We start from the raw sequence: 16938 nt of genomic DNA, 5'->3' as shown, positions 1-16938 counted from the left end.
AAGCATCTGCATTTGTAAATGAAACACAAGGTACAATAACTGACTGCAATCACAAAAAAATTATTTTCTTCAGTGATAAAAAAGCACAAGTTATGGAAAAGTACAGTTGGGATAGTTTTATCCAAAGGACATGGTGCAAACCAGGGAGATCTAATGATATGAAACAAAGTAAACTAAGTTAAAAGATTGTCATTTTGAAACATGAGAAAATGGAGGAAAAAAATACAGGCCCTTGTACGGACACCGATCAAGTGTGGTTTCTGTAAACACCTGTCTCGGGTGTTAAATTTTGGATTTAATTTATTTAATTTAAAATATCTTAATCCATATCAGATATTTTAAATATTTTTTCTACTTTGTCTAACTGTAACTATGCAAGTTGGCTCTAATATAAATTAATAAAACATCATCTGAGACTAGGCATCCATATTGTACTGCTTTCTTCTTATTTCTTTTTCTGTAACAAATCCTTGAGTCATAATCTAGGAAATGTCATTCTCAAAATTATATTGATTTGTCTTCTCCAGATTTTCTTTCCACCCTTCCCCCCTCTAATATCATTATCTTCCTCACAACAGAGTCTATGGCTAAGTGTCTACATGCTATGGGATTAAGTGAAAATATAGCTTGATTCTGCAACCAGAAAACATATAAGATGTCTAACAATCCCATTGTCAAAGGCTTTGAAAAAATTCTTGGTGCTTAACTTGTGTGCAGGGGTAACATTCTTTTCCAGAAAATTTTATCTCATTAGCCATATTTTCCATTGAAAAATATTACCTTTAGACTCATTGAGAATAGAGGACCATTATAAATACCCAATGTGGGAGAAATTTAAACATTGGCACTGACATGAAAAATTTGTCATTAAGTCTTTATTGTCTGGTGATCATCAGATGCAAGACAAATGGCCATCTATTATGCTAAGCTTTTATCACCTAACAACTGTGATTTGGGAACTGGGTAGGGCCCCACAATTAGAAAAAGAAAGATGTATCTTCATAATAATGGTAATATGTTATTCAGGTGCTGTGCCTACCAAAGTACACACACATATTATAGTTATGCTGTACTAGAATAGATAAGCTGCTACAATTCCTGGCTAAATTTTGGCAGAATCTAGGAGATACTGAAAAACACCAATATCTAATTTTCTTATTCGTTAAAACAATTACATCCATGGTAGAAGGTTGGGAATGATTGTTTTTTAAAATGCACTCTCAGATGATTTTGATACAATGGAACTATGATACATGGATTTTTAGTTCACAAATGATTCTTCATCAATCCTTTGAGCTTCTCAGACATCAGAATATGATTTCATTTACATTAAAAGGAATAGCAACCAACATTTAAAAAGACTGACTTGAGCCTTTAGGAAAAGGTGTTTTACTGATATTTCTTACATTACTGGAATTTATAACAATTTTTATAAAATTCATTAAACATTTTAAAACAAAAGGAAATGATTCTAGTAATAACATACAAAATGTTTAGTCTTAAATAATATTACAATTAGAATTTTATTTTTTTCTGAACCTATCTGTCCTCACAGAATGAAGCTTTGCAACTAGTAAAACCTAAATATTTATGACACTAAATGCTACCTACGAATAGAGAAAGTCTGTCATGAACAGAGAGACAGAGAGAGAGAGAGAGAGAGAGAGAGAGAGAGAGAGAGAGTCCTTCGTTTCCCTGTAGACATTTGGAAGTTGTCAGCAGTAGCGAAATGACAGTTCTAATTATTAAAATTGCTCTTGTGTGGCGAGCACTTTAGAGTAAGATGCCGACAGGCATGCGATATGTTAACTGTGGAACAATCTTTTCTTTCAAAAATAAATGAAATTCTGAGGAATAGTCCACTGGCTTTCATCAAAGCACCTCTCAGCACCCCGGTGACATTCACTTTCTCACACATTCCCATGGAATTCCCAATAAATTCTTATTTCATAAGGAATCCCATACAACCAAGATGTATTTCATTATTATGTTTGTTCGAGAAATTCCATTTAACTCCAACTACAAAATGGACTGTGCCCTTGGTTTCTTATGTTTTATATAATCACATTTTCGGAAAATATCAAATAATTTATGGTTTGTAGACATGCTGAGATTAAAATACTATGAATTTAAAAATTGTTTCAGAAATATAGTCCATTTAGTCTCAAGTAGAGCTAAACTTTAAAGTACCTACTATAGGCAATATTATATTTATATTTTAATATACATTTCTCAATGCATAATTACTCTACACAATTCTATTTTAAGTATCCCATTGTCTAACTCAGAAGACTACTCCAGACAGGAGAAAATGTCAAGTAGAAGTGACAGTGCCAAAAAGAGAAAGAAGTGGTTTTAAATTGCTCCAAGTAGAACCAAGATGTTGCTGGTTACCTAGAAGAAACTTTAAGATCAGTGTACAAGAAAGAGAACAAGGTGCTCTAAATAAAAACAAACAAACAAAAAAAAAACGAAAATGGGGCAGGGACTGCAGCTTTGGATGTGGCTCAGTGAATGGAGTGGTTAGCAAGCGTATGATCCTAGAATTTCATAAACCAGGTTGTGGTGTTGCACACCTAAAACCTCAGCAGCTCTGAAGGAGGAAGCAGAAGGATCATGGAATTTAAGATCATCCTTCCATTAATACTGAATTTGAGGCCAGCCTGGGATACATAAAACCCAGTCTCAAAAGTCAACTATGTTATATGCATTGCCAGAGTCTGTGATACTGTAGCTGTCCTGGTTCAGGATACATAAAGAAAACTCACCGTGTTTGAAATTATATAGCTACAAACAGGGGGCTATAGAAATTCTCAACCAAGCCCATATGCCATGGAAGAAGTGGTCAGCATTCTCTTAGACACAGGGAAGCCCCAGCTCAAACATGAGTGTTCATGCCCCTGTCAAGAGTAGGCTGTCTTCCTCACCAACTCAGGAGAGGGATTTAAATATTTGAGTTGGTTTTTTTTATTGGTTTGTTTGTTTAGTTGATTTGGTTTTTCTATGCCAACCCTTCCAGCTCCCAGGCAAATTTCTGCTGGGACCAGATAACTAAGAAGAAAAGTCTGCACTGAAATCTTTATCTCGGAAAACAGAGGCAGATTTCAGAAGGATAAATAAATAATAAGCATTAACTACTAAAGCAATGGCTATTTACTGTGTAAATAAACTAAATTACCTCCCTGTTTTTCTGTTGTTATATTTTCCTGTGTGTCATTCAAAATAGAATATAGATTAAAAGTATATAATTTTCGGGGTCTATCTCATGTATCTTGTACTCAGTCACAATGTCAAGTAGCTCTGAAATTGTTTGCAAAAAATGTGTGATATAAAGGATACTGAATAATTCATGTAATATTTTAAAATGCAATATACTATACTAAATTATTTTCATACTTCACTATTTTATTAGTTCATATACCAAAATCTGTTAGCATGGGATGAAACATTCAAAAGAAAAATACCATTTTAATTTGAAAATAACAGCAAAACGCTCTTTCACTTTGAATTTTTTAAAAAACCAAGCTTTTTGTTCAAGGACTTTGACAAAATTTGGATGGATGGGCTGACCTGTATTTCATCCCATCAATGCTCAAAAGCAACTCACAATGGAGGAGCCATACTCAGATACGCTGTGGAGTGCTCAGGGATGGGTACTGCAAGCACACCGCTGTAAACATTGAAAGCTTCTGCACAGCATCAAAGCTAGAAGGATGCATTGCTGAGTCCTCACTGGCCTTTAATTTTAATGGCACTTTGATCTATTGATCTGTGACTTCAAAATGCCATTGGATCCTTTCTATTCCAACAGTGCACTAAATTTATAACAATGAACATTCAAGCAGTATCCCAATCACAAAGGAAAAGCTATAAACAAACAAAAAATTAATTAGTTAATTAATTAATTAAAAGATAGCATGTCCTGCAGCCCCTTAACGGCCAAATGTCTGACTGCTTTAAAGCATTTTCAGGGCTTAGTTCAGACCTACTAACAACGAGGGGAAGAACTTGACTGCTGATTTTCTGAATTAGGGGGAATAAAGAAGAAGAAAAAAGAAAGCACTTGAAGGTGTCTCAGTGGAATTTACGCTTTAATGAGGGAAATGGAACCCTCTGGGGAGGTCACACCTGCCAAAGCCATTCCCCTTTGGTTGCTGGACCAGAAGAAACACTACACCTCCACAATCTGGCTTTAGGGCTTACAAAGCAGGCTCAATACATTAACACAGCTCTGGAAATCCAATGACCTTTGCAAGGAATTATAACCCAGAGTTCCTCACTGTTCTGCAAGGGTTACGTGAGAGGATGTGCATCCAACTTTGGTATAGTGAATATCAGTGCTTCGTTCTCTCTTCCCACCTTCTCTCCACTTTCTTTCATTTGTGGATCCCAGTACCCTTATTTAGAATAGCGTATTATCAGTTTACCATAATACCAGAGAAGTGAAAATTGAGAGGTTAAATACCATTTCTTTAAATGGTGTTGTGATGAATGTTGAAATCAGCGTTCAGAGAGGCCAGCCTGATCTCAACACACAGATCTCTGTCTTATAAAATGTGCCCCACCATTGTTATCAGCTGAAAAATGCTTATTAAGAGCAAAGGAGCAGACTCCACTAAGCCTGAACCCTGTGGCCCCAGTGCCTTGAAGGCATCGTTTCTGGTTTTCTTTCTATAATCTACATGTGAAACTGAAAATCACATTCCACCTTCCATAGGAGCACGTTGGTTGTTGTTTTAATTTTTGCTTGTTTTGCTTTTTCACCAGATTAAATAAATAATGATCACGATGTAAGAAGAAAATTAAGAAGAAGAAAACCTACTGTCGATAATTCTGCCTCTTACAGAATGATTAATACTGTTTTGTTCTTTGGCTCTCTCTACTTTTACAGGACTGTAATGAAAGTTCTTCTGCAGTTCTTTACAAAGTTAATATACTGAGAACTGTTTTGCAAGTGTTTACACAAATATTGATCACAAAATCTTTGGATGCTTAAATTTTAATGAAACTAATTTCCTAGGATATTCAAAACATAATTTATTCACACAGTTCCTTGGTGGTCTATGTTAACTATTTCTATTGGAATACTGTACTGGGGTGTGGAGGGGCTGGTATTCTCTCATCAATTCATTAGGCGTGATGAATTGAATACTCATTCTTTGAACTGATGAATAGCTGTTAACAGCACCAAAATGCAGCCATTTAAAGCAACCCCTGCTCCGAATAAAAGAGAAGGCATTTGCCTTTAAAGGATATGCTGTTTAAAATTTCTTTGATAAATTTTTGCTGGTATTTCAGATTTGCTAAGGATGGCCAATACAAATTTACGAATAACCTACTCCATACATGCATGCATCTGCAACAGCAGCTTAAGAGAGATTCTGGGGCTGTCGAGATGACTCAGCTGATAAAGAACTTGCTGTGGAAATGTGAAGACTTTGTGTGAACCCCCCAGACCTTGAGTAAGAGCCACACACATGTGTCAGTAATCCCAGGGCTTCTGTGGTGAAATGGAAGACAGTACTCCCCGAAGGCTTGCAGGCCAGCCAGACTGTAGCATGCAACAGCAGCCAACATGAAAATCCCACCGCAAACAAGGAAACTAGCAAACACCCACACCCATTGTGCTCTGGCCTCGGCACACATGCCGTAACACACATCCAGTATTTATTTGCACACATGTAGGAATGTGAACAGACAAACATGCACAAGAGAAAAAAAAAGATTATTTCCCTTACATTAACACATTATTGGTAACTTTAAATTATTTTTTGAAATAAGAAGCAAATTTCTCTTTCTCTTCTATTTAACATCTGTAATATCTGCTATCCCTGCATCTGCATACATTGCATGTACAGAGACATACCAGTGCCTTCTGCCAACCTTTTCAAGGAGACTATATGTCACTCCACACATCAAGCCTACATCTAAGAAAACAAACTCTACTATCATCCAAAATAGACCCCTTACAAAAAAAAAGTACTTCCCAATCTCCTGTGGTTACAGGCTTTGTCTCATTGGTGCCCTTAGTCTATGAGTCATGTTCTTCTCTTTAGGAAATTGATCTCCAAGAGTCCAGTCAAGTGGTAGATGATCCCATATTCAGATATGTCTGACTGTTCTTCTCATCATTAGACATATCTCACAGGAATGTAAAACTAAGAGATACACCTCCATTTGTTACATAATGAGTCTATGCTTGCCAAATTAAAGTCACAGGAAGCAGAATAGCTTGCTAGTTTTGTGAGTTAGCCATACTTAAGATGCATAAGGTCACAATGTAGTCATGGCTGCTCATTATAAATTACAAAGGGGAAATCTTATTTCTTTGAGGTAGAAAACACTAATTCTTTGGATTCCAATTGGTTCCCAGAAAAAGATCTTTTTGTTGTTGCTGCTGTTTTTTGAGACTGGATTTTTTTTTTGTGTGTGTAACAGATTTATTGCCCAAAATGTGAACCATAGAAGTTAGCTTGAACCAAAAAATCAAAACAGATATGCTTACTTTTACTCCTTAAAAATATACCAATTTAACAAAACCATCCTACCAGAGGTGGGTGCAAAGATTTCTTATACTTCTCTATATTAATTACTTTTGGTTGCAATCAAATACTATGACCAAACATGACTTATGGAAGAGTTTATCTTGGCTTATGGTCTCAGGGGAACAATCCACAATGCTAGCAAGGCACACAAGCAGAGTACTAGAGCAGGAAACTGGGACATCTTAGTCCCAAATAGGAAGAAGAGCCAGGACTGGAAGTGGAGTGAGACGATCCATTCTCCAAGCCTACATCTACCTCCATTGACATACGTCTTCCAGAAAGACTCCACCTTCTAAATGCCCCGCAACCTCTCCAAATGGAATGATGAATTGGAGACCAAGTGTTCAGATACCTGAGCCTGTCAGGAACAATTCGCATTCAAAACACACACATTCACAGCCATATAAATTCATTAAACTCAAAATGGAAAAAGTATATTCAAATATTCTTAGGCTACAATTCTAACAGCGCTAAAAAATATAAAGAAATAAAAGTCATACAAGTATCTCTAAATTTCTAGATAGCACATAAAAAAAATTAAAGAGAACCATGAAATTATGTTGAAAATATTTTTATACAGACCAATCTTTCCAAAGATTCAGATTTAAACATTTAAAAATGTAAGTCAAGGAAATTACTTGCATTTTTAAATGATCTTTGAAATATGGAATGTATTTTACACATATAATGCACTTTCACATCAATATTAAATTTTCATCAATTATACTTTGCATGTATTTAAGTTTAATAAATTTATCACTGAAAGCATAGAGCTTTGTGGCTGTTCCAAACAAACTGTAAAAGTCTCAAAAAACAGCACTAAAGAAGACTTTCTGAAACAAACAATTTCTAGAAAAACTGTTTTTTCTTTAATTATCAAGCAGACATTTAACTTAAATTTTTAGATTTGTGTGTGTGTGTGTGTGTGTGTGGGAGTGTGTGTGTACTTAACACAAATAGGTATGCCAAAATTATTAGACCTTAATAAACGTGAAGACAAAAGATAATAGATGATAGGTAGGTGATAGACAGATGATAGATTATTGATAGATACATAGATGATACATACATATTGATATATAGACATGCAGATAGATGATAGATACGACAGAATGAGAGACCATATTATAATGTATTGTAAAATTCCAAGTTTCAGAGAAAACAATGTCTAACCTAGAAGAAAATAACCTAAAATCAAAAGTAAAATTTTGAGATTTGTTCTGAGTCACACAAACAACTGTTTCTTTAAAATGTATTTTTATTTTTATGCATATTACTTGACAAAGAATTTTATTTCATTATGGCATTTTTCAAAAGAAATTTGTTTGCATTGCCCTCGTTTTTACCCTCATCCCTCCCGCTTGCTTGTGTCCTTCTCCATTGACCTCTCTTCCAGTTTCATGTCACACATGTGTGAACTTTGCCCTTATCTCTTTAGTCATCATCTCTTGTCATGGTCACCTACCTACTTTCATCATCTATATCTACTCTGATAATCCCTCATTTATGAAATATAACCATTAAAATTAGGACCTACATATAAGTAAAGGCAGATCTTTATCTTTCTGAGACAGAGTCAACTCACTTAACAATCTTTTCCTGTTCCATTCATTTTCCTTCAGATTTCATTTTGCTTCACAGTCAAGTAAAATTCTCTTATGCATATATGCCACATTTTCATTATCTATTCTTCTGTTTGTGGACGTCTAGGTTGGCTCCTTTTCCTCCCTACTGTGAATAAAGCAGTAGTAACTGTGGATGTGTGGATGTACAAGGTATCTCTCTGGTCGTGTATAAGTCCTGTTGGTAAATGCCCAGGAGTGCTATAGCTTGGTCATATGGTAATTTTATCTTTAACATTTTGAGGATCCTCTACCCTGACTTCCACAGTGGCTATGATAGTTCACACTAATGAAGAGGCCCAGAAGATGGAACATATTTTAGTTTGACTATACTTTTGGATATTGTTGTGGAATATTAGTTTAATATATGTTACATTTGTTTATGCTGTGGAACATTTGTTTTAATCATGCAAAGATGTGCTGCATTCTTTATGTTGCATTTATGTAACTCTGTAAAGCTGTGTTATATTTGCCTGTCTGAAGCACCTGATTGGTCTAGCAAAGCTGAACAGCCAATAGTAAGGCAGGATGGAGGGATAGGCGTGGCTGCCAGGCAGAGCGAATAAGTCGGATGGGAAATGTAAGCTCAAAAGAAGAACCAGAGAGGAGGAGCAAGAGGAGGAGGAGGGGAGAATGCCAGAGGCTAGCCATACAGCCACACAACTAGTCACAGAATAAGAAGAAAAGAAAGAATACAGAAGAAAGAAAGACAAAAAGTCCAGAGCTGAAACATAGTTTAAAAGAATCAGGATAATTTAAGTTAGAAAAGCTGGCTAGAAATAAGCCAAACTGAGACCGGGTGTTATTTTTTTCCTTTTTAAATTTTTTTATTCATTTTACATACCAACCACAGTTCCACTCCCTTCCCACGTCCTGACCCCTCTCCCTCTTTCCCCCCAACCTACCCCCATCCATTCCTCAGAAAAGGGAAAGCCCCCAATGGGGAGTCAACAAAGCCTGGATTTTTTATTTTTTATTGTTTTTATTGAGCTATATATTTTTCTCTGCTTCTTTCCCTTCCTTATCCCCCCTTTTCTACCATCGCCCAAGATCCCCATGATCCCAACTTATTGACGAGATCTTCTTAAATAAGAATGAGTCTCCGTGTATTTATTTGGGAGCTGGGTGGCGGGCCACCAAAAAGTGAAAAAAGAATACAGATAGATACTTTTTTCACTACTGTTAATGAGACAACTTTCACAATGATTAAGTTAAAAATTCAGTTTATATAGTTACGTAAAAATGATAAACAAATATAAATTAAATTTACATTAATAGGAAATTTACTTTGTTCTTAATGTAGCATAACTTACTTTCCCATGCAATACCATAAGAATTTGAATATCAAACGTAAGTTACCTCTGACACAGGCAGCAGTTAAAATAAGAAATCACATTTTTAGAGTCGGCATTAAGAGTTCATAGACTTCTATTTGTTTTACTCTGTTTCTCTAAACATAACAAAAATCTGAATTTCACTGATGAATTTTGGAGATTAAAAGCTATATGTTTATCAGAGAATTAATGATGTAAATCAGCTGTGAAACAAGAACTCATTGTGAAGTTGGCTTCTTAGAGCCAGGAAGGAATTTAATAGTACCATTTGCAAGTAGTTAAATCCAAGTTTCAATGTCACAAATAACAATAATAGCAATAGAGACCAAAATTAATGATGACATTATTAAATTTGTAAGAAGCGGTTTATATTTTAACCCCAAACCACAAATTTTAACAAGGTTTTTTAAAGTGTGTTACCTCATGAGTTGCTAATTGGAAGATTTTTTTTTAACTAATCTTGGTCAAAGGCCACAGAGGACAAATTACATTAAAAGACAATAATGACAAAAAGGCTTCCTGAGTGGGTAGTTTGCACAGTAACATGTGCGCGCGCGCACACACACACACACCTAATCTAGAAGATACTATAACCAGAGATCTTGGTGAATATAGGATACTCAGCCATCTGCAATATGAGCACATATTGTCACAGATGTAAAGCACAAGTGATTGTGTAGCGATAGGGCTGACTCAGAGACTGGAAGGACGTAGGGCACACAGCCTCAGGATTTCTAAATTTGGGGACTTCATTAAAGTTACGGCCCTGATGTGAATTTCTGTTCACCTCCTCATTGTGTCAAGTTACCCTGTAAAGTAAAGCCCTGTATGGTACTGGTCATTTACTAATAGTATTTAGTATTTTTCTTCACTGAATGTTTAGGAGTTTTTGATTTACTGACTTAGTTTGGATATGCTTTCTAAGCAATGGTTAGGTGAAAGGCCTCATGTGACATGCAGGGTCCTAATTCAGACAGAGCCAATAGCCCTAAGAGAGTGAAAAGTATGGCACTGTAATGCCTTTGCTGCAAAATATACAAAATGAAATGAATATACAAAATGAAATCCTGAGGCTGTGTGCCCTATGTCCTTTGGGGTGCTCTTTCATCCTGAGTCAGCCCTATAGCTACAAAATCACTTGGCCTTTAAGTCTGTGTCTATGACTGCTTCCACAACTTTCTTCAGGAAACAATAATTTAATATTTTACTGTTTCATTTTACAAGTGACCAATGAAACAAATACCGTATGTCCTTACAAATACTAAAGACAAGAACGTCGACTTTACTGGGAAATGTTGCAAAAGTAGAAATCTGGGAAAGCAGCCCAGTGACTAAATATCTTGATTCTTAAATTATATTGCGCTTGTTGGCAATATTGTAGACGACTGTTGCAAGGTGAGCTGAGAATTTCAGTTCACACTCTACCGAATAAAATGGTTTTTTCTGCTTGCTTCATTTTGTATAATCAGTTACTGAGAATCCAGGTGAGTGGAATCCAGTTTAGAGCAAATTTCCAAAATCATCTAATCCCACACTTTTTTCTACCTGGAAGAGCTAGGAATCCTTTTCAGCTGTGATAGGATCAGCTGGTGTAGCAGGGAGTGCTATACTGTTTTTCAGAAAATGAAGGAAAGGAAGTCTGAACGGGAGGAGGAGAGGGACAAGCAGAGGTGGAACTGGGAACTAGTCGGAGTAGGGACTGTTGAGGCCATGGCTAATCAGAAAGGACACTTCGTGCATATTATGGACCCTTTGTGATAATAAAACTGGAATCAAATTGCCTACCCAAGCCACTTGAGGCATTCAGCATCTTTAATTTTTAACGTTATGAAGACACTTGACACAGAAGGGGATCAATTATCATGAGTTTTCGTGCAAATACTTAGTTAAGCCATGCGGTAAGAGACGGTAGGGAAAGTGCAGGCTTGCAGCCATGTCCGGGCAGCTAATTACACTGCTCCACGGACCCTCTCCAGTGGGCTCAGTTGTCAGTAATGGTCATAGTTGATTTATTTGGATTCGTTTTCAGGGGCCGGGAGTTATAATAAATTTATGTATTTGCTGAAGATAACTGGTTTGGATCATGAAACCACTTCAACATAAAAACAAAAGAGATTCTTCCAGCTAACTTGTTAGGAATTCAAATCCCTTGGAAAAATAGCATGGTGCAACATTATGTATTTTATATATGGAAGCTTAATATTTATTTAATGAGGCTTCGCAAATCATTGGGGAAGATAACTCTTTAGTGAGGTTACAAATACCATGTTGTTTTTAGAATGAAAACCCTTCTCACTACCTAACTTCTATGGTTTGAATCTTACATGACTGTGTGCGAAAGGATTGTTCCTCAATTTTGGCATTATTTAGATGTGGTGGCATCATACTGTGATGGAGTACAGGCTTCTGGCATGTGACAGAGACAGCATCCATACTAATGTGTGGGATGGCATCATCGTGTGATGGAGCAGAGGCATCTGGCATGTGGTAGAGACGGCTTCCATGTTGAATGCGTGCAGACAGAAGAGAAGAGTGGAGGTGGGATATCTATCAGAGAGCTTTATTTTATGTAAAGAAAATTCATGAATTATTTTACTTTCTGTCAATCATAAGTTTGAGTATTTCTTAGGCACTGGTCAGTTTCTGGATTATTAAACCCAATCTGGGGTTTGTTCTTTGAGATTTATTTTGATTTATATGTTTGTGATTGTACGCCATAAGTGAAAATGCCTCCAAAAGCCAGGAAGGGGCATCAGATCTTCTGGAGAAGGAGTCACAGATAGTTTTAAGTACCCGAAGTGGAAACATTGAGAATAGAACTCAGATCCTCTGGAAGAGGAGAAAATATTCTAATGTGCTTGAGCCATCTCCCCATCCCCCATTGTCCAGTTTAATGATCATCTTTACTACCTGAGAGCAATCAGCTGATTCAGAAGGAAGTCACCTACAAAGTCTTGGGAAGGGAATGTTACTTCCATATTGTAAAATAAGGAAAAAATAGCAAATGGTTCTAATAGACAAGAAAATTGAACTGCAGCTCTGAGTTCAGGAAGAAAACCTATCAGCCACTAAATGAGTGTTGTTAGACTTGTGATGAACAACAAAAAGAAAGAAACTTCCCCTTGTTTGCCTCAATTTACTTGAGGAAAAGAACCTACAAATTGTTTATATCACCACCGGTGACAACTACCAAAGTGGACAAGGCATGCAAACTCGAAACCCTTCTTTTCTTCCATTTCTTAGCACTTAGAACTTTGTCCTTCGAGAAGTAAGTTCAGTAATAGTGAATGGGTTGCTTTCTCTTTACATTCTGCCTCAATGTATATTTTAATACGAGCCCATTACTTACAAAAATAAGCCGATTGTATAGCATGTTCCAGAATGTGTTCAAAAGAGAGCAGTTTTATGGGGATGTAAAGCTTTGCTTGTCAAAGACATTGTCGGACTTAAGGAAAACAGATTTGGGTGGAACCAGCAGTATTGCCACCTGTGCAGCTAAAGCAGGGCACAGACCTTTGTCAGCTGAATGGCATTGGTTCCACAATGGAAAGAGATAATGCCAAATGTGGCATAGCTTCTCAGGAAACTACTGACATCTCAACCACCATTCCTTGGCACCCTTGAATCTAGAAACAAAATAATGTTCTGCATTAGCCCACAGGAAAACATAATATATCCCTGTTTACACATTCCACATAGACAGTGGCATATGAAGTGCACAGAAAGAGCAAGGGCCTTGGTTCATCTTCTAAATGAATTGTTAAAGGATTATTAAGGAATTAATACAGAATCTTGAGAGGCAAACACCCCAAATGTGAACATTCATCTAGAATCTCCTGTTGTACATGAAGTTTCTCTTTTATTTCAAGTTAAAATTTAGGATGTGTTAAGCCTGGAAGACAAACATTTAGACAATGCTGGGTGATTGATAATTAGCATAATAGTGAGCAAATGATTCCATTGAGACTTTCTACTTTATATAGAGCAGTGGTAGAATTGCAAGGCTACCATTCTGGGATGTTTAATCAATATGGTTAACAGAAGGACCTTCTCTTTGTTTTATCTGCTTTGTGGTCTATGTGAAGTATGAGGTGTTAGCTTTGGGATGGGAGCTAACAGCATTACATGCTACAGAAAAGCAACTGCCTGAACAATTCTCCTAAAGCAAAGTGAACAGATGCTCCCCCCTCGCCTTTCTCGACCACATGAGGGTGGAAATCCCAGATCTTCTCCAGGGCAAATTCCATGACAGAAACCAGTCTTTGTCGCCAATCACATGAGTGGTAGCTTGGGTCTGCTTAATTATGAAATTTAACTTTTATGCATTGTTTTTCTTTCCAGGGATTAGCAAAATGAGTGATTTTTAGTAAGACAGGTATATATACTTGACTGTACTGAAATAAAACCCCCTCTGACTAAAGAAAGCTATCCAGTGTTTGGAAATACTATTGCAAAGTTATGGATTGATTTTTAATATTAAAACAACAACAAAAAAAACAATGGCCCCAAGCCCCCTAGGGATTTCTTTTACTAAAAACATAAATGTTCCTGGAGACCTGACCTTGGAGAAGTGAGCACCTCTTTTCTTCTTCTTAAAATGTTACCCATTTCAAAAATTGTATCTTCATTTCTCAAGAGATAAAGAGAAAATGAAATGTAATAGTCTACAACATGCAAGTAAAACTTTTAATATTTCAGAAAATATTTGAAGCAACTCAATATACATCAAATAATTACCGAAACTTTGCTTCTTTTTCTAGTTTAAAATAAAATTTCAATGTTTAGAGCTAAAATTCACCCTCAGCCACTGGGCTATCCCGCCTCAGGTTCCTAGTCCTCCAGGCAGTGTGTGTCATGGGCTCTTTCCTCTGTCTCTATCCTTGGGAGGCCTGCTGCCCTCTCAAGGAAAATGGAAGAGGACTGAATGAATCTGGGAGAAACGGAGATGGGAGGGAGGAACTAGGAGGAGTGCAGGGAGGGGAAACTGGCTGGGGTGTAATTTATAAGAGAAGAATAAATAAATAAAAAGTTAAAATTTAAAGCTACATAATCATTATAGTTATTTATTTGACATTTTTTTATGAATATCAGCACTTTCATAGTTTGGAATCTTTCAGACCTATTATCTCCCTCAAAGAATTTCCAAATACTTTCCCAAAACATAGACTAAAATTTAACACTACTCCATGACATTAAAAGATCATATATTCCCTATCTAAAGAAATAATAGAATCTTAAAGTCAGAAGATCCTTTTAGCAATGATCTAATGCAAATTCTAATTTCAATAAGGGAAAATAATGAGGTTTGGAGGAAATGAATCATCTAAACTGGCTATCTACACCTTCTATCTTGAAATACTTTTATACTATAAGCTTCCTAATGAAATAAAGATTAAAATGCATTAAAAATAGCCTTTGTAAAAAATTGAGTGCCTAAGAAGTCCTGAGTCCAGCATGTGTAAAGTAAAGGAGAAAATGATTTAAAAGAGTTGGCTTGCTCGGGTTCCCAAAAGGAAATAGATGATACAGTCAAGCTGAAATAATTGGAAGAGAGTTTAATAAATGAACTGCTTGCCAAAATATGGACAAAATATAGACATTACAAAAACGAAGTCATCCGAGCCCTTCTTGTACCTGTTGAAATAAGTTAATACTCATTTCTCTTAGAATAAAAACCAATCTCCCTGATTAAGTAGCAAGCAGGGGAGGGCAAAGCATGGCTCTCATTAAAGAAGCAGGTGACTGGAGGTACTTACTGCTGGTGCTCAGATTGGCTCTGTTGCAGAAGGGAAAGTATGGAGGATGTAGGAACCACTGGAATGATTATTTTGGTGATGCTAAAGCAGACTGTACTAGGAGCCTTACATACACTAATTATATGCTCTATCTCCGAACTAAACTCAACCTTCCAAATGCAGGAGCACGCTTGAGCTGAGCTCCAAGTATGTAATGGGTGAACGGAATTTATAACCAAGGAGCAGAGTAGGGGTCAGTGGATGGAAAATTGCTAAAAGCAAACACTGAAGGCAAAAATGGGTAAATCAACAAGATCCATGCTAAAGGTAGGCCTCCATCCAGAAATACCCACATCACCCCTAAATATTCATCAAGGTATCATCTCCCAAACCAGACCTGACACATTCATGTGTGGCATGCTCTATAAATTTATCTCCACAAATCTCTGGCCCACTTTTTATTCTGTTTTTCCATCTCATTCTTCTGGTTACTTAGTATTTGATTTCTTCCACAGGAATCCACAGGCGAGGCAAGCCAACTGAGAGAAATTTGTCTCCCAAGAAAGGAGAATCTGCTGTACTTCTAGGATCCTCGCATGTTTTTCTGTCCCTCCGCATGTCTGTAATTCTCTCTCATCCTCCACTACCCAAATCATTTTCAAGTTCACACCACATTTTTTTTAAAATTTTGTTTTTTGTGTGTGAGAGTTTAGAGCAAGCATGTGTCAAAGTGGACTTGTGGAGATTAAAGAAACCAGCAAAAGAAAAAACTGCGGGAGAACAACAAGATGTCTCAGTGGGTAAAGATACTTGCCACCAAGTAATAAATTCGTTGAGACTACATTGGTTCCAAAAATCTATCCAAGGAAGTTCAAGGCAACAGCTTCAATGTCAAGTAGCTAAAATCCTGCATGAGACAATCTGCAAAGTCATGAACACATTAAGTTTTAACTTTTTAAATGTTAAATTATTATCACCATTATTATCATGATGATTATTATTATTGTTTTCTAAGTGAGCATGGCAAACTGATAACCTGTTGCAGAAACAATGACAAATAAAGCAAGCTATGTGGGTCAAGGCTATGCTACAAAGGTTGAAGAAGAGAGAATAATGATGCTACCTCAGAGTCCCCTTTGTCATTATACAAAAGTGTTCTCTAGTGACAGGCTGGTATTTTTCTTAGGCATTATAAATATTTATTTACATAAGTCAAATTGGATATTCCAGAATAAAGCTGCAAGTTTTGGTACGGACCTTAATTTTTAGAACTTTTACATAATGAATGATATATTTGGGAATTCAATTTAATGCTTTTTGAAAATCAATAGAACTAGTCTAAAGTTCAATAGATATTTGAAAATCTTTAAGAAATAATTTTGGAAAAAGATTACCAATGGATTATGACATACACAAGTGATATCAAAGTGGAAACATGGACTGACATGTGAAAATACAGTTCAAACTTTGAAATAAGCAATGCAGAACCACAGATTAAACCCAGATTAAACTACATAACACTTCAGACATTAGTCCATATGATAAAAGGTAGCTTCATTTCTAAATTGTCTAAACACATTTGAAAGCACATAAAATTAATCTAACAAATACCATTCATTCATCTTAAAAGTTAATTAACCTATCATATTTTCTTTGGAAAGTTTTGGAAAGGCCTAAACCAGTGAAGTTTTGTTGAATCTTT

General features: G+C 36.2%; 1 protein-coding gene across 2 annotated transcripts in view; it reads right to left on the bottom strand.

Moving 5' to 3' along the window:
* LOC101984514 (casein kinase II subunit alpha'-interacting protein) overlaps nt 1-16938 on the bottom strand; it is a 96422-nt gene that overhangs the window by 23923 nt on the left and 55561 nt on the right. The window lies entirely within an intron of this gene.

The sequence above is a fragment of the Microtus ochrogaster genome, chromosome 2 (assembly GCF_000317375.1).
Source record: "Microtus ochrogaster isolate Prairie Vole_2 chromosome 2, MicOch1.0, whole genome shotgun sequence".
NCBI lineage: Eukaryota > Metazoa > Chordata > Mammalia > Rodentia > Cricetidae > Microtus > Microtus ochrogaster.
The sequence above is the reverse complement of the archived record's forward strand: the minus strand, read 5'-3'. Positions and strand labels throughout refer to the sequence as shown.